The 18,260-nt window shown below is 41.1% G+C and overlaps 1 protein-coding gene across 1 annotated transcript in view; it reads left to right on the forward strand.

The window, feature by feature from the left end:
• The first annotated feature begins 690 nt into the window (after window positions 1-690).
• Ip6k (Inositol hexakisphosphate kinase) overlaps window positions 691-18,260 on the forward strand; it is an 80,735-nt gene continuing 63,165 nt past the window's right edge. Inside the window, exon 1 of the mRNA XM_072298156.1 lies at window positions 691-1,109. The gene's annotated coding sequence lies outside the window, so the exon portion shown is untranslated. The remainder of the gene's footprint in view (window positions 1,110-18,260) is intronic.

Raw genomic sequence — 18,260 nt, forward strand, 5'->3', positions numbered from 1 at the left:
TATGTCTAATCACATTAAAAGATAAAAATAAATAAAAAAAGCCACTTAGCGCCCCAGCTGGGTCTTATTAGAAAAGATATTAAAAAAACTTAAATTCCCTCCAAGTATCAGAATGGAAAAATCCTGAAGACCTCTCTCTTCAAATCATGGTGCAAAATTAAGAGGAGAACGTTTCTCCAAAGTTCATTTTCAATTAAGTCTATTATTGGACATAGCCTTTCTCTTATGAAGAAAAGGAAGACATTAATACGCTAGGCTTTTATTGCTCATCAGTCGAGGACAAATTAAAAATCGAGACCTGTTTACTTAGGTATCTACTTTAAGGGTCAGAAACGAAGCATAAATTTAGTTTAATTTACAACCATTGATGGAATTTCCTGATCCATTATGGCTCTCGTTCTGCTAAGAGAGCTACTTAAACTTAGAGGTCTTTAGTGTCGTCCACGGCAAAGACAAGCAGCCTATACATAATGCTCCATTTGCAACAAACGATAAAATGAATAGTAAAATAAAATATAATGCACAATGGTGAACTAGGTTCGATTGGTTCGGTGCGTTCGGGCATCGACGTATGACCGTTCGCGAATCGACCTCTGACCGTTCGCCACGAATCGACCATTGCCGATGTCGACCTTTGCTACTCGTTCGATGGCAGGCAGGCAGTCGTAGCTGGTTAGATCCACCTTGCTCCGCGCGACTGCGCCAGTGCTGCTCCCTCTGCTCCTTCAGTGAACGCGTATTATCGAGTGATCGCTCCGCTGTTCCCGATTTTGTTCTGTGTCATCTGTGCCATTTCTCTAGTGATTTTTCTCCATGTCGGCCTTGTTTGCCTTACTTGAGATTTAGTTGTTGGAATTACTACGCGTCCGTCCGTCCTAGTAAATTTCGTCGTTGTGGTGAAATTTGGTTTATTAGGTCACCTTTGTGTTGTGCTTTGTTGTTGGTATTTTTACCCGAAGTAGTCCGAATTCGCTTTCAATCGGAATACTTACCTCTGAATAGTTTTATTTTGAAGTGATATTATTATTTTCGTCAGCTCCTGACCCAACCATCACCTCTGTCGTAACCGTGACACTTTCTCTCCATCAATCACTTCCTGCTCCCTAAAGGTAACAATTGTTTTGTGCTGTATCTATACTTCAATTTTAAGCCCTTTATTCCGAATAAAATACGAACATACTTAATTTATCTACTGACCAGAGCAAGGTTATATATTGGCTCATGACCATTGCTCAAGGTTCGTAATGGGCATTTGGATGATTTACGCATATTTGACAATGAACTGTTGGATTGGAGGAGCCAGTAATAGTCCTGTTTCACAGTGGACCCATAGGAACTTGTTGGAAACAGAATGAGTCAAACCAAAGTCCTTATAGAATTGCTTCCAATTAATGTCTCAGACCACTTTAAGTTCGTGGATGATGCGATGTTGTTCTGCAATTAGTGTAGTATTGGCACTATAACGTAAGATTTCCGAACAACTTCCTTAACCTGTTGTTCCCTAGTTTGATTACATTGGTCCCATGCAGACCAAGGGGAATTAGTGCATATCCGAGAAACGTTTGGAAGGTAGTGAAGCACCCAATCTGGGGAATCTGTCGCCAGATCGAGAAATTGCGAAGAAAATCTTATTATCAAATGATGTAGGTCTCTTGACCTTGGCTTGGTCAATCCTTGATCATCATTGAATTGTGGAAACAAAGGTGCTGGCTAATGACAAGTAAACAAACCGTAACATATTGGAAACTATGAGCAATGCTTATGAAAGCTTGCTGCGAGGTGACATCAGTTAGCCAAATGCAATATGCATCTATTCAAAATTGTCAGAGAAATGATGCGGAAATACTATGCAAATGAACCATTTACTCCGTCCAAAAGCTAATAATAATCATACATGACATAAATTAGTAGTTCAAGTGATCTTGTACTCATTCATGTCGAAAGGTTTTTTTCCTTCTTTTGTACGGTTTGAGACTTGATTCGTATTGCGGTTTATGTATATGGAGCTAGAATAATCGAAATGAAAGAATTGACATAAGTTGCATCAGGGAACAGTGCAAACTAATGGGCTAACCATCGATCGATGCACATCAAGTTGATGTGACATCCTCCCAAACATGTTTTTCCTCTAGTTAAGTTCTAATTTCAAACAACTCACAAGTATTATGAATTGCTCAGTTTAAAAGTGACGTACTTATCTCCATTTTAGTGTTTCAAAATTTCTTTTCTTATTTTGTTATTTATATCGGAAACAAGACACTGCTAGGTATTGCTAGAAATTTCCCAGAGAGCTCCTGAAAAGAAGAAAAAAATACACCAAAACTTTGAAGAAACTGTCCATGTCAAATAGCTTTCAGTCAAGAAGATTGTACGTAGGGTAATAAAAAGTCTGCAAACATACCTGACTAATGTTTGTAGTTTCTGATTATGGCCTTTGATATTCAAAAAATTGGACAAATGGTTTGGAGAAGAATAAGTAATTAATTTTTTAATCTCTTATAACAGGAATTAATCCCTCTAATTTTTTGAATAACTTTCTTCGTCACGTTAAATAGTGTAGGTCATACCTAATGCGCAGCTCAATGAAAAATCTCTCTACTTAGGTATTTGTGTCATATTCAAAACAGTTGGTGGACGAGTGAGCCATAATAGTACATGTATGAAAAACTGTGTCAATCAATTTCCTGCATCATCCTACGTTATAAACTGCATAGTGAATGCCCTTCCTCTTTCTGTCTATTTTCTCCTGTCTTCTTGCTAACAAAAGCATTCAATGAGTTAGTTCAATGAGAGAATTTAACTTAAGCTTTGTTTGTATGTATGAATTCAATGGACTTCCTCTGCTCGCTACGTTTTCCATAATTTCCAGAACCATAGTGATATAATTTCAGCAGAAAGTAGGTTTTACATCCTTTTTACTCTGTTCCTCATTCGCTTTCACAAGTAAATTAGGGGTAATATCTAAAAATCATAGATTCTCAAAACACAAATCTATGCTTTCAAGTATGTAGTGGAACCTTCTATTCGTCTTAAAGCAAAACTTTCTTTTGTGACCTGTATCTGTAGGTTCTTTATTGGTGCAGATAACGGAAAGGGTTACTTAGTTATTTTTAAGACTAAGTAGACTAAAATTAAGCTTTAAACTGTCCTTATACAAGAAAAGAGCTGAAAAAACTTTGATTTTTAACTGAGAAAACCAGAAGTGATAAGATGGCAGGACAGGAAGGATCATTTGGACTACATCTTGCAATTAGAAACTTCAATTTCTAGCCTGCCGGTAAAAGCACTCATGTGCATAGGGTAACTAACGGTACATACGTTGTTTCTTAATAGAATCAAATATTGTAGTTCCAAATTTCACACGTAGATTTTAGTGCAAAAGCTCCTAATTTTTAGGGTGATGAGGAATCCGAGAAATTTCGTTATGTGTCGAAAAGCTGGGGATTGCGAAATGCAATTTTATATCTTCGGTTTTGTTTCAAAGCGTCCAACGATACGAAGAAACAGAAAAAAGTGTAGTTGGCTGGTAAAAACGAAAAAAATTCACATAGTCTGGAGGAAAGCGAGGAACGATCGAAAAAATTGCCGCCTCACGCGTTGCCCTGCAATGGAAAAACGCCGTGTGAACCTTCAGACGTTGCCAAATCTACCCTGATAAATGAAAACGTTTATTTTGAAAGAGATATATGCATAACTTCCCTTGTAATTCTAGGTATTTTAGTGTAAGTTCCGAAGAAAATCGTCTGAAAATGTTGAAGAAAAAAAGTCTCATTTTTCTCGTTAATTCGGTTTTTATCGGAGGAAATACAGCATCGTCTGAAGGCTCATACGGCGTTCCTCCTCAACAAGGCAGTCTGATGACATACCAAGGCAGAATGCAGCATGAGATCTTGTGCGTTGTCAGATTTTCGTTGATTAAATAGTAATTTTCACAGTGACGCGTGACTATTTCAAATTTTCCAAGAGTTAAGCACAAGTAAAGGAAAAAGAAAAAAATTGTATATTTTTTTTCTTTTTATAGTTGCTAATCTAATATTTTGGAAATTTTCTCGGAAGAACATTCATGAATTTTGTGAAAAATAGGTATATCTACTATAGCGGGAGAGACTCGGCAACGTCCAAGGTTTGATAGGGATAGGTGCACTCGCAGCATTGTTGCCGTATACTGGTGAAAAATTAGGACTTATCTTTTTTTAATCTCGTAAAATATCCATACATTATCACATAATCTGACAAAATTGAATTTAGATCATCCGTGCGTAGCTCTCGAAAGGGAATTTCACTCGGAAAATTCTAAGGAAAAACGCCTTATGAACATTCGAGAGCTGCCAAATTTCCTCCGATTAAATGTTTATTTTTGAGGAAAGCTTCGAATATTTTGCCTTGAGTTTCTCAGGAACATTGGGTAAAATTGCGAACAAAATTATCTAAAAAATTGGAAGAAAACTATTCACAAATTTTCCCGAGAATTCCTGATCTACCAAAGGAAATTTGGCAACGCCTGATGGCTCATACGCTGTACTTCCTAAGCACGGCAGTATACGGGAGAGTGTTGCCGTGTCTGTGCCGCTCTCCGATTGGGTCATCAGTTTTAGGCTATCATGGAGCTCCAAAAATGGACCGATGTGAACAAACCCGATCCAGAGGGACACGTGTGTTATCGGCTGAGAAATGAATGATAATCACACTCAAAGGTTAATTTTTGGCATAAATATCCATCAGAGTTTGAGTCCAAGCAATTTAGAGGTTGGATCTTTAAAAAATTCCATCACATCCAAAATCACGTCTAGAACTCTGTCGCTATCTTGTTTGTTTACATTGGCCCAAATACGACCAAAACAGGAGCGAAAGGGCTGGGGTTTATTTACATTGGTCCAACATTGGGGCTCCATGATAGCTGACCAATCAGAAAGCGGCACAGTTTTACTGCAGTAAGAGGATTGAGATGGCAATACTCTCCCGCATACAGGTAATCCAAAAAATTCTCAGCAAATGAACTGTTTGAACGGTGAATTCAAACTTCCCGCTCCCGAAAAAAAAACCATGATCAACGTAGGATGTGAGACTGATCAGGAGCCGTCCCTAAGTTACGTAATCCTCTAAGGGGGAGAGCTGAGCAGAGGAGAGCGTTACGCCATCTTGTTTTTACGTGTTAAAGGATAGGGACCTACGTTACAAAAGCGATAATAAAGGGGGGGAAGGGGTCCAAAGTGCTTAAAAAGTGAGTTACGTAATTTAGGGACGGCCCCTCAGGCGTCGAAATCAACCTTTACGTTGGGCAAATGACAATAACTAGAGCTTCCTTTCACACACATTTCCCCCCTCCTCTTCTTATACAAGGTACCAGTAAACTTGTAAGAAAGGGAAGAAGACAAAGTCAGCAACTGTACAGTAAAATCCTTGAATCCTAAAATATACCGAAATTGCTTTAGCAAGGGTTGCGGAATAGTCTTGATCACGCGATCAATCGATCATGCGCATGTGATCGCGCGGCTACAAACTCTCGTGAGGATGGGGAAAGCCCCCCCCCCCCCCCCTTTTTTTTTTTTACCCATCTCAATGGGTTTGCAGTTAACTTATGTAAAAACACTGACATGATGAGACGTCATGCTGTGTCATGTGCTGGAAGTGTCTCTAGCGCGCTCCTTTTGAGGAAGGAAACTGTTTAGCAAGTTGGTCTATGTAGAGGCGCTATGACAGCAAAATATCAAATTTTGGGGCAGGCAACATACGTATCTATGTCGCACGCAACGAGAAATCGCCGGCAATTTGCGATTTATTCGTGTTGAATTGTGAAAATTCAACAATTCAGAAATAAAGATACGAGATAGAAAGTATTGATTGTTATAATCGGAACTCAAACGGACATTGGTTCCTCTCGAATGGCTTATAAAAGCTTACACATGTGCAAGTGCATGTAGGAGAATCAATGACTTCACATGTTCGGTTGGGTTAGGCAACTCAACTAACTTATCGACAAAGCGGAGAGTATCACCGGGATTTGAAGGCGTCCCAGCCCGGGCACGTGATCGAGCATTTTTTGCACCCCTGCATGAGAGGAGTTTTGAAGTTTCTCATCGAATTCTCATTTTTGTCACGGGTCAAATACGCAACCCTCTAAGAAATGGTTGTTTGTGGATCGAATTTAATAGTGGTTCGATGTATCGTTTGGTTCAAAACAATAGAACATAACCTCAAACGAAAATTTCAAAATATTTGTCAGAAAAGCTGAAAATCAGAGATTTCGTAGCAATTTCACCACTCATGGCCAATTAGTATTCATACGAATCCAGGGTTTCTACAAGTCTGAAGAGTCCGGAAATAGTACCGATTTTTTAAGGGGGTCCAGAAGTACTGAAAAAGTGCGAAAATTCCGCAAAAGGTCCGGAATTTTTTTCATTTTTGGTCATTTTTGTCTCAATTTGAGCGAGAAATTCAAATTTTGAAATTTTTCGAATTTCGTCAAATGGAAGAACTGAAAAAGTACTGAATTTTTCTATTGAGGAGGTACTGAATTTTTTGGGAATGTACTGATAAAAGTACTGATTTTTGGCCCGCCTGTTTCTAGTAGACACTCAGAAATCAAAAATCCATAACAAAAACCCCGTTCCGTCAGATTACTCAATTGACTTTTGAGGCTATGTTTATGTTTTGAACCAATCGGTATCGATACAATCCCACCCGTATGATGTATCGAATACGATCTATTGAGATTTCACCTCGGAGCGAAATGAAATTCCATCGCGTCATGTTTCCTTTGGCATCCGTGAGGAAGACGCGACTGACGGCTGACGCGGAGGGCACAGCTGATGACGGCGGGCGTCGAGTCGCGTCGGCGGTGCGGGAGCCGCGCGCACGTCGAATCAATACTCATCAGTTACCTTGCACAACGTCTCCCTCGTTCCTCCACCGCTCCGGGGCGCTCGAGGGTCCCCCGAAACCGCCCTCCAAACACGGCGTTCCCATGGCGCCCCCGCCCCCTCCCCCTCGCGGTGGGCCCCGGATCAAACGGGCTCCGCGCACGGGATCCGCGGCTGCGAGGCCGATGTCGATATGGGCCACTCAAGTTCAGGGCTAGGTCCCGGAGCCCCGAGCATCACCCACGACGACCGCAAGGAGTGGCAAGAGACCCTTGATAAGTGCTCCGTGTCGGATTGCTATTCAAACTTAAGTGACGGCATCGATATTTTTGCGGAGTTTTTGTACGTACAGGATTCCGAGAATGATTGGTTCAATCGTAAATCTAGCTTACTCATGTAGGGAGAGTCTTCCCGTGCCCGTGCCACGCCGCACACTGGATCGAGTCAATCGCAGAGGTCGAACATGAAATTTTTGGCTAGAACTGCAAATTTTTATGTTTATCTCGTTACGTTTTAGATTTTAAGGGGTGCCTTTTGAGGAACATTTCTCGAGAAAACCAATAGAACTACATTTAGAACCTCAAAGTTTTGTGTGAACGGATTTAAAAGCGTTTAAAGTTTCCAAATTTTGTCCGACCTCTCCTATTAACTCGATCCACTGTGCGCCGGCTTTACGAATTTGATCTCGTTGAATTTGCACTTTGATTCGTCCACCGCAGTTTTAAGACCATGCGGAGACCATTTTAAGACCATTTGTATTCTCGTGGGGTAATTAAATGCAAGGGCGGAGTGAGGGAGACTTGCCCTCCACCCCCCCCCCCCCCCCCCCCTGAGATCTACCTGGCGACTCCCAAGAAATGTGAGGGATTTTGCCAAACAAATGCGTGTGCATGACTTATCTCCTTTTTCGGAAATTATAAAAGCATCAATTTTTCGGGGGTCATCAAAATTGAGGCACTACCCTAATTAATTGGAAATTCCCATGTCATCCAACAACCCCGTGCCCTTTTCCCCGTGAATGATTAAATTATCGCCTTGCTAGTTATCCAATGCTCCATTTCCTCTTTTTATGGGTACCCGAACATTGATTCCGTTGCGCCGTGGCGTAGAGAACAACGACACGTATTTTCGCAGTTGGGAGAAAACGATGCGTCTCTGAATTGACGAATGACGCCGCCGCCGCGCCGCGCCGTGTTTACTGAGATGGGATCGTTTGCCTCGTTTCGTCGTTTCTCGTCCGGGCGGGACGCGCCGTAGCGGGGATCCCGGATCCCCCGAAAACAGGCGTCATAGATTAAAGCCCGTTTCGTAAATACACTCCACTTTTGGTCTCACGATCAGTCGTCATAATGACGTCCCATCGCCGCGCCGCCGCACCGCACCGTGGGCGCATTTATTGAACTTGATAAGACTTTGTAAACTGCAAGCACAAGGTGTCTAAAAGTCCGGAAAGTCCGGAATTAGTACTGATTTTTTAATTGCGGTCCGGAAGTACTGAAAAAGTGCGGAAATTCCGCAAAGAGGTCCGGTTTTTTTTACATTTTTTGTCATTTTTGTCGCAATTTCAAATTTGTGTAATTTTTCTAATTTCGTCAAATGGAGGCACTGAAAAAGTACGGAATTTTTCTATCGGAGGACGTACTGAATTTCTTGAGAATATACTGAAAAAGTACTGCAGAAGTACTTATTTTTGACCAGCCTGGTTTAGTAGACACCCTGAAGCAAATAAGACAAGGGGGAAAGGAGCGATCTATCGGTGAAAGCGGGTGGTCGCAATGGGCAAAGGAGGTGAGGAGTAATAGACTGATTGGACTACATTTTGCAATTTGGAACTATAAATTCCAGCCCGGTTTAAAAACAACGTATGTGCCATTAGTTTATTTATGCACATAAGTGTTCTTCTGGAAGAGCCAGAATTTATAGTTCCAAATTGCAAAATGTAGTCCAATTAACGAGAACCCACGAGGGACCCTATAGTTGGTCCTGAGTTGGTCCATCATTTTCCCTCTTAGTCCATCGCAACCACCCGTTTCTACCACCAGTATGATCGTTTCATAACGATCCGGCCTGTTGCAAACTTCAGTTACAGCACAAAGAAGTCAATTCTTACGGAATATATAGCCCAAAAATCACAATGAACGAATCGGCAAAGTCCGTAATACCCTCATAACTTCACAATTTGCGTAAGAAAATGCGTTTTTTTTAAAGCTTACCGCTTCGAAAACGATACCATGGCACAAGCAGTGAAAATTTCGTAAGAGGAGTCGTTTTACATCCAACTCTCGCGCATTAGGATATTGAATTCGGCCGACGCTAACCCGCCAAAACAGACGTGACCAGACGGGATTCTCTCAAGCGGCGTGTTTATGTTTACAATTTCCTTGCGTTGATGAGGACCATGCCTCCTCGAGATTCTCGCGCGGAAGCGTCAGTCATGTTTAATATTGCGCAGCATCCTAGTGAGCAAGGGTGGGATAGAGTCCCTTTATACTGAGAGTCAAGACAACACCCCTCATGGAGTCACAAACGGGAATAAAGATTACAGAAATTGAACGTTTTTCGTAATCTTTGATCGGCCCATTCTCGAATTCCTTTCTTCGTTCCTTCCCTCATTCCGTTTGTTCCTTGCCGAACCCGTAATTCCCCGGTCCATTCCAGATTATTATCTTTGCAATCGGTGAAACTGTAATCTTTAGTCCCGTTTGTGACACTGTGAAGGCCTAAAATACGGGAACCAATCAGAAATGGATTCAAATTGTCTTGACTCTCAGTATAAAGGGACTCTAGGGTGGGACAGGACGACTCCTCTTTCAAAATGTTTACCTGTGCCGTAGTATCGTTTTCTAAAGTTTTGGAAGCTTGAAAAAATCGCATATTCAGAGTGTCTACGGAATTTCCGGAAGTAGTATTGATTTTTACAGGGCGGTCCGGAAGTGCGGAAATTTTGCAAGAAAGTCGGGAATTTTTTTTCATTTTTGACGCAATTTGAGCGGGAAATTCAAATTTTTTGAATTTCGTCAGTTGAAGGTATTGGAAAAGTACTGAATTTTTCTGTTGAGGAGATACTGAATTTTTTTGGGAATGTACTGGAAAAGTACGGTAAAAGTACTGATTTTTGGACAGTCTGTTTCAGTAGACACCCTGAATATTTCTCAAGCAGATTGTGAAGTTAGGAGTATATTTCAGACTTTCCCCACGCGCCCATCGTGATTTCTGAATCATTTTCTGTTAGAAGTAACTCTTCTTTTTGCTCTCGTTGTCAAGTTTGCAACAGGCCCATTTGTACAAAAGCTGGAAGGGCGATGTCTTGGGCTTGTGGTGCGATACTGTAACGCCCTGCGTAAGGAACTTCAATTTTGTGTTTCTTTTTTCGTCTTCAAACTTCAATTTTCGTTACTTCAATAATTAATCCTTAGCCGAGGAAAAAAGATTCACATGTTTCTGTTGAGTGACAAGAAGGCGCGCGATCATTTGCCGCTGTCGTAAAGCGCGAATGTTAGGAGGAGCGAAAACGGCGCGAATTCCGGATTGCAACCGTAATTCGTTGCGATGACCCATTTTCAGCTCTTTTAGCGGACCGTCCCAGATACCAACTATTTAGGGCATGTTTGGGGTGGAAAAGTTGCTCCGGAGGGAAACAGTCCTTTTGTTGACCCGTTTTTACTCGGATCCTACCATTTCCTCGCGTCTCATCCCCTGCGCCGCCTCGCGCCACGCTGCGGCCGTATTTCCATAGTTGTCTCGCTTGTGTGCGTGCTGTGATAAGACTTCTTTTTGTTGAACTTCTTCCCGTTGATTCAGGCAAACTCCGCCTTAAAGTGGAAAGAAATTAAATGAGGTATTCATTCTACTGATTTCAAACTTTTCCAAGTAGGCAAACCGGGAAACTAAACTTGTCTCTGTGCTCAGAAGCTAGCATGGGTCCACACGAACGCTTTTCGAGGAACTTCGTGGGGATGTACCATGAAAGCAAATGATTGCTCGAGCGCCTTCATTTTTCTCGTATGCAACATGGACGTCCTCCGAGCACGAATAGTTGCATTCAGGCTCTAGCCTCGGCATCAACGTCGCGCGCTCTCAGTTGAGAATTCAAATCCATGGGGTCGTTTTCAATTTTTGAAGGCGGAAATCTTTTTGATTTCCGCTGACTGTACCTCACTTAAAGGCATTTTGATAAATACAGTTGAGCCGAGAAAATAACACTTTATCAGTACGTTTGTGCAAAAAATCCCTTAGCGTCATGTTAAAAAATTAGTACTGCAACTTTTTGCCTGACACCCTTAGTCTGCGTTGTGATAGCGGAGACACAACATTACGCAACTGATAAACGGCCTCTTAACCCATTAATCAGAGAAGGTGAGGTTTGCTTTTGTTTCAAACCAATGACGGTCATGCGAGGCAACCTATAAAATTACAATCTCATAACGCGGAATGAAGTCTTGAGCTTTGTTCTCTGGTTAGCGTTTTATTGCCATCGCAGTTGACGTAGATGGTAGAAGAAGATTCCAGAAATCAATAATTCTTCTGCTATGTCATTCTTTAAAGAGAGTGTCCCAAAGTTAAAAACGGATATTTTCCTAATCAATTTTTATGATTAAAGTAAGACTTTTTTGTTCTCTAAAGTTTTCCCCAAGAATTTACCCTGGTCAGAGTTACAGGTACAGCCCCTCAAAGTTCAAGCCATAAAATAGTTTTTCTTGGTTTTGACTACAATTATGGACGGAATTGCATGAAAATCGGCTCTTCTATGCAGGGATGCAAATTTCCTCCTCTTTTTTGCTGAATGAAATTTCATGATATTTCCTCGAATTGTCAGGAACTGGGTATGCAATCCGCATCTCTAGACGCTTTATAGCCTCTCTTGGCATTTTTAAAAAAGCTCAAAAAATTTCATGAAATTTCATTGTGGGATATCACCTATTTCATATCTATTATGATTCGTAAATTTTGCTCTTTCGGTTGCGGTGAGAGGGTGCGAAATGTAGTTTTTACCGTGTGCCACGCGACAGCGATTCCGGCCAAAATATACCGATTATTGATTAGGTCTCAACGCGTGTCAGTCATGCCAGTGATTTCTAGTCTCCACATATTGACGGCAAGTTCCACTTCCAAGATCAATGACCTCGCGACCAATCGACCATCCTTCAGCGAACTTGCGTCGACAGTGCGTCATGTCAATGTACTGCCGTGCTAAGGAAAAACGACGTACGCACATTCAAGAGTTGCCAAATTTCCTCCGATAAAATTTCTATTTTCGAGGAGTTCAATGTATATTTTTTCTTGAAACTTTCAGGTATTTTAGAACTGACTACGAATAAAATTTTCTCGAGAATTTGAAGGTATAAATCTTCACATATTTCCCTGAAAATTACTATTTTATCTGAGGAAATTTGGCAACGTCTTATGGCTCCTACGGTGTTTTTCCTTTACACGGCGGAGTAGACGTCAAGACCTCGAAATCACACAGATGACAGTTGTGGTGTGATGGTGCCCTCGTCATACCAAAAAAACGTTTGAAAAAGTACGAGTACATCAGTAGGCCTTTAGACAAGGTAATGAAAGCAATATACGTTCCGTGCTTTCTCTTCAGAGTTTTACGTAGAAAACAAATATCACGATAGCAGTAGATTTCAAAAACAGCTCGGAAACAAGATTTAAGTGTTTGCTACAATTTAATATTAGTCAAATGGCGAAACACAAATGACGTAATTCATGTGTTCCAGCGATCCTATCAATGTTAGAAGCGCTTCTTAAAGTCTCGTTTAGAAGTTGATTTCAAAGCTTATGGCGACGTGTGAATTTTTTTCCACTTGAAAGTTTGCATTGGAAATATGTAGAATGGGCCTGTTGCAAACTTTTGCTAGAGCAGAATGAAGAGTAGTTTCCTATAGATAATGCCTTAAAAATCACGATGAGCGCATCGGCAAAGTCTGAAATGCACTCATAACTTCACAATCTGCGTAAGAAAGAGCGACGCCAAGAATGGCACAATTTGGGCCAGAAGGGATTTTTCTGAAACCGGGCCCAAACGATACCTTATGATACCCTAAAACTCTGGTAAAAATTTTAGCTTGAGTATACGCACCGTTTTTGAGAAATGGGGGGGCAAAGTTGCCAAATCGCCATCATTCTGGACAGCATTTTTACAGCAAAAAGACGGGAAAAATGGACGAAAAAGTTACACTATTGATGGGTTTGGGCTGTAAATGTTCTTATTGAGCCCCCGTGCATGTAACTGTGTTCAGTTTCAAAAATTTTGGACGTACAGTGGTCCAAAATGGGGAGAAATCGTGGACAGATAAGGATTCTTTGTCAAACTTTTTAAAAATGGAAGTAAAATTGTTGGTCTCCTGCAGAGATCATGGGGAACAATGTTCTTATCGGTCTTCAATGCATTCAATTGAGTTCAGTTTATCAAATTTTCATCGCACAATGGTCCAAAATGGGAAATCAGTGGACAAATTAAGATCTTCTGCCTAACTTTTTAAAAATGATGTACGACTATTGGTCCCCTGCAGAGATCATGGGGAACAATGTTCTTATCAATGCATTCAATTGGGTTCAGTTTATCAAATTTTCATCGCACAATGGTCCAAAATGGGAAATTAGTGGACAAATTAAGATCTTCTGTTGAAATTTTTGAAAAATAACATGAAACTATGAGGTTTTTCACTAGATTCGAAAGGTGTAAATTCAAAATAAGTTAGTAGCCAATAAAAGCTATCCATGTTCACTGTTTTGAACTGAACAAATGAGGTCTGGAAACGGTAATTCAGGAGGAACTTAGCTTTTGGATCCTTAAAATCCGGCTAACTGGGTGGTTTTTGTCCTAGTTAGTTGTCAGAGAATAATTGTAGTTAGAATAATACTTTACAATAAATCCTTTCTAAGGATTTAGGAAAGGTTAGGTTAGGTTAGGTTAGATTTCAACAGAAGATCTTAATTTGTCCACTAATTTCCCATTTTGGACCATTGTGCGATGAAAATTTGATAAACTGAACCCAATTGAATGCATTGATAAGAACATTGTTCCCCATGATCTCTGCAGGGGACCAATAGTCGTACATCATTTTTAAAAAGTTAGGCAGAAGATCTTAATTTGTCCACTGATTTCCCATTTTGGACCATTGTGCGATGAAAATTTGATAAACTGAACTCAATTGAATGCATTGAAGACCGATAAGAACATTGTTCCCCATGATCTCTGCAGGAGACCAACAATTTTACTTCCATTTTTAAAAAGTTTGACAAAGAATCCTTATCTGTCCACGATTTCTCCCCATTTTGGACCACTGTACGTCCAAAATTTTTGAAACTGAACACAGTTACATGCACGGGGGCTCAATAAGAACATTTACAGCCCAAACCCATCAATAGTGTAACTTTTTCGTCCATTTTTCCCGTCTTTTTGCTGTAAAAATGCTGTCCAGAATGATGGCGATTTGGCAACTTTGCCCCCCCATTTCTCAAAAACGGTGCGTATACTCAAGCTAAAATTTTTACCAGAGTTTTAGGGTATCATAAGGTATCGTTTGGGCCCGGTTTCAGAAAAATCCCTTCTGGCCCAAATTGTGCCAAAAAACGGTCGTTTTTGGCGTCGCTCTTTGCGTTATTTTGAGCTTCCCGCTTCAAAAACGATACTACTGCACAGGTGAACATTTTGTTAGAGGAGTCGCTCCATCGTCGGCAATATTCATCATGGCCGACGCTTGCGCAGTTCCTCGCGTAATTCGAGGAGAGTTCAAGGTCAATTAAGGCGGGCGAGGAAAATATGAACGTAAACACGCCGATTGTTATATGGTTTAATCCTGTTCAAGTGTTATCTCGTCCCATCACACGTGTTTTGGCGGACTAGCGTCGGCCATGATGAGTATTGTCGCCAATGGAACGACTCCTCTAACAAAATGTTCACCTGTACCGTAGTATCGTTTTCGAAGCGGGAAGCTCAAAAAACCGCAAATTTCTTACGCAGATTGTGAAGTTATGAGTGCATTTCAGACTTTGCCGATGCGCTCATCGTGATTTTTGAGGCATTATCTGTAGGAAACAACTCTTTATTTTGCTCTAGCAAAAGTTTGCAACAGGCCCATTGAGCTCAAAGCAATACTTTGTACAGAAGCTTATTACTTATGTACAATGAATCGCCGTGATTGAATCAGTGAGTTTAAAAACCATCGAAGGTACTCATTTTTTTGGTTCAAATTTTTCATATTTTTTGCAGTTATAAAATAGTGCATAGAGATCAAGGCCCCTTTCCTCATGTGCATTCATTGTAGTCCCGATTTCTTACCCCTAAAGTTATTGTGTCTTCGAAAACGTTCATGTCAAAACAACTTTTAAGAAATGCCTAGGTGATTTATTCTCCCTTAGATTGAAATTAAAAATCTCTCGCAGAATTTCGATGATTTAGTGCTTTTAAATAGTAAATACAAATTCTCAGTTGAAAATACCTTTTAACTATTTCTAGCGCTTAAGTACATGGACATTTATCTCGAAGTTTGGCAGTGTTTCATGAAACGTGAAATACTTACAACATTGATTTCCATAAAAATTCGCATTTTAAACGAGGTTTTCGTCGAAAACATTGAAAAATCGATAGTTGGGAAGTTTGGCAGTGTTTCATGAAACATGAAATACTTACAACATGGATGTCCATAAAAATTCTCATAAAAACGAGGTTCCCGTCGAAAACATTAAGAAGTCGAGAATTGGTGCTATAAACGTGAAACATTGATCATTTTATCAAATGTGACCACCTGCTCAGGCAATTGTTAAAACGCCGTGTTTGATTTTTAACCTGCGACGGGTGCAATGGTGCATGTCGAAGCCGAGGTCTGTGACGTCACTCAAATAAGCCCCTGCCGATATGAGCCACCACGCCGCGCCGCACCGCTACTCAGGTGCGCGCTATCATGCGCTGCGTGTGTAATAATGAACTCATTAAATAAAGGGCACAGCAATTTACCAAGTTATTCAACCGTCATGCAACGCGCAGCAACACCTGCACCGCGACCAAGACAGAAACCATCTGAACAGACGAACGCGAACGGCCGGCCGCGCGTCGCGTCGCGTCGCGCCGCGATTACTTAACGAACGAGACGAGATGTAGGTTCAACAAATACAGGCTCGATGATACAACGATGAAGCGATAGAGTACCATGCCCATCCAGAGAGTCGAGCATATTAAATAAACATTCACTGTCGTGCGCAATATATGCCACGAATTACAGCCTCGGTTCGATGGAGCTTTCTAGAAGTGTGGATTATGCACTGCGCGGCAATCATATTCGTGCGTCTTAGACATTTTCCTGGATAAAGACGTTTTCTGAATAGACTTCTGAATTGTCGGTCCAGTCGAGAATTATATGACTCCAATAACTATAACGGCAGTGTTCCATTCCGTGTATCTCATGAATAGAGCTATTTTAACGGTGGGCGCATTGTCAAAATTCGTTGGTCCTCTAACGTAAGGGCGTACCGCGTATCTCGATTTCGGCATGAGCCCTGGAAAGCACGGAGTTATATGGACAACAGGGCTCACCTGAAAATCGAGGTACGCTCTTACGTCAGAGGGGCGACGAATTGATGGACCAAGGGAAGAGGAAAATGAAGCAATCCTGTCTGTGGAATTGGAGGGTTTCAATGGAGAAGGAGGAGTCGTTTGTGTTGACTGATCACAAACTCCTACATGAAAGTAGATCTGTTTAAAATCAGGAGGTCTCCAGGAGGTGCGTGAATTTACGAAGAAGAACAGTACTGCCGTGCTAAGCAAGAACGCCGTGAATCCATCAAGATTTTCCCTCGTTTTTTGGACCTTAACACTTTATAAAATAAAAAGTGTTTTACCCATGAACCTCCAATTTTCAGGAAGAGTTCTTGATAGTATTTGCCAAAACATTCTGTAAAAACATTGTCCCAAGGTACACGAGTTTTTCTGCTATGATACATTGTTTCCAAAAAATGTAAAATGGCATTTACGGCGTTTTTGCGTTGCACGGCAGAGTACGTGGCACGTTCATTTTTTTTCTTCTTCTTAAATTTGTGGACGTTTCAGGTGGTGACCGTTACACAGAAAATACAAGTTACGGACTGAGTGGACGTACGCACCGTCCGTTCCGGGTGCTAGAGCCTAGAGTCCCTTTATATAGTTGAGATAACGCGGCTTATGGATGTCACAAACGGGAATAAATATTACAGAAATCGGACGTTTTTTGTAATCTTTTATCAACCCATTCCCGAATTCCTGTCTCCGTCCTCTCATTTCATTTTTTCCTTGTCGTACCCCCAATTCGTCGGTCCATTCCAGTCTATAATCTTTGCAATTGGTGAAAATGTAATCTTTATTCCCCGTATGTGACACTGTGAAGGCCTAAAATACGGGAACCAATCAGAAATGGGTTCGAATGGGCCTGTTGCAAACTTTTGCTAGAGCAAAACTAAGAGTTGTTTCTTATAGATAATGCCTCAAAAATCACGATGAGCGCATCGGCAAAGTCTGAAATGCACTCATAACTTCACAGTCTGCGTAAGAAATTTGCGATTTTTTGAGCTTCCCGCTTCAAAAACGATACTACGGCACAGGTGAACATTTTGTAAGAGGAGTCGTTCCATCGTCGGCAATAATCATCATAGCCGACGCCAATCCGCCAAAACACGTTTGATGGGACGAGATAACACCTGAACTGGATTGGACCAGATAACAATCGGTGTGTTAACGTTCATATTTTCCACGCCCGAATTGATTGACCTTGAACTCTCCTTGAATTACGCGCGGAACTGCGTGCAAGCGTCGGCCATGATGAATATCGCCGACGATGGAGCGACTCCTCTAACAAAATGTTCACCTATGCCGTAGTATCGTTTTTGAAGCGGGAAGCTTAAAAAAACGCAAATTTCTTACGCAGATTGTGAAGTTAGGAGTGCATTTCAGACTTTGCCGATGCGCTCATCGTGATTTTTGAGGCATTATCTACAAGAAACAACTCTTATTTTTGCTCTAGCAAAAGTTTGCAACAGGCCCATTGTCTTCACCAGGGTGTCTGCAAGTCCGGAAATAGTACTTATTTTTTAAGGACGGTCCGGGAGCACTGAACAAGTGCGGAAATTCCGCAAAAAGGTTCGGAATTTTTTCCATTTTTTGTCATTTTTGTCGCAATTTAAGAGAGAAATTGAAGTTTTTCGAATTTCGTCGATTTGAGGTACCTACTGAAAAAGTACTGATTTCTGGTCAGTCTGTTTTCGTAGACACTCTGCCTTGACTCTCAGTCCGGTCTCAGTCTACAAGTCCGGAAATAGTACTGATTTTTTAAGGGCGGTCCGGGAGCACTGAAAAAGTGCGGAAATTCCGCAAAAAGGTCCGGAATTTTTGTCATTTTTGTCGCAATTTAAGAGAGAAATTGA

This window comes from Bemisia tabaci, chromosome 3, assembly GCF_918797505.1.
Source record: "Bemisia tabaci chromosome 3, PGI_BMITA_v3".
Classification (NCBI taxonomy): Eukaryota; Metazoa; Arthropoda; class Insecta; order Hemiptera; family Aleyrodidae; genus Bemisia; species Bemisia tabaci.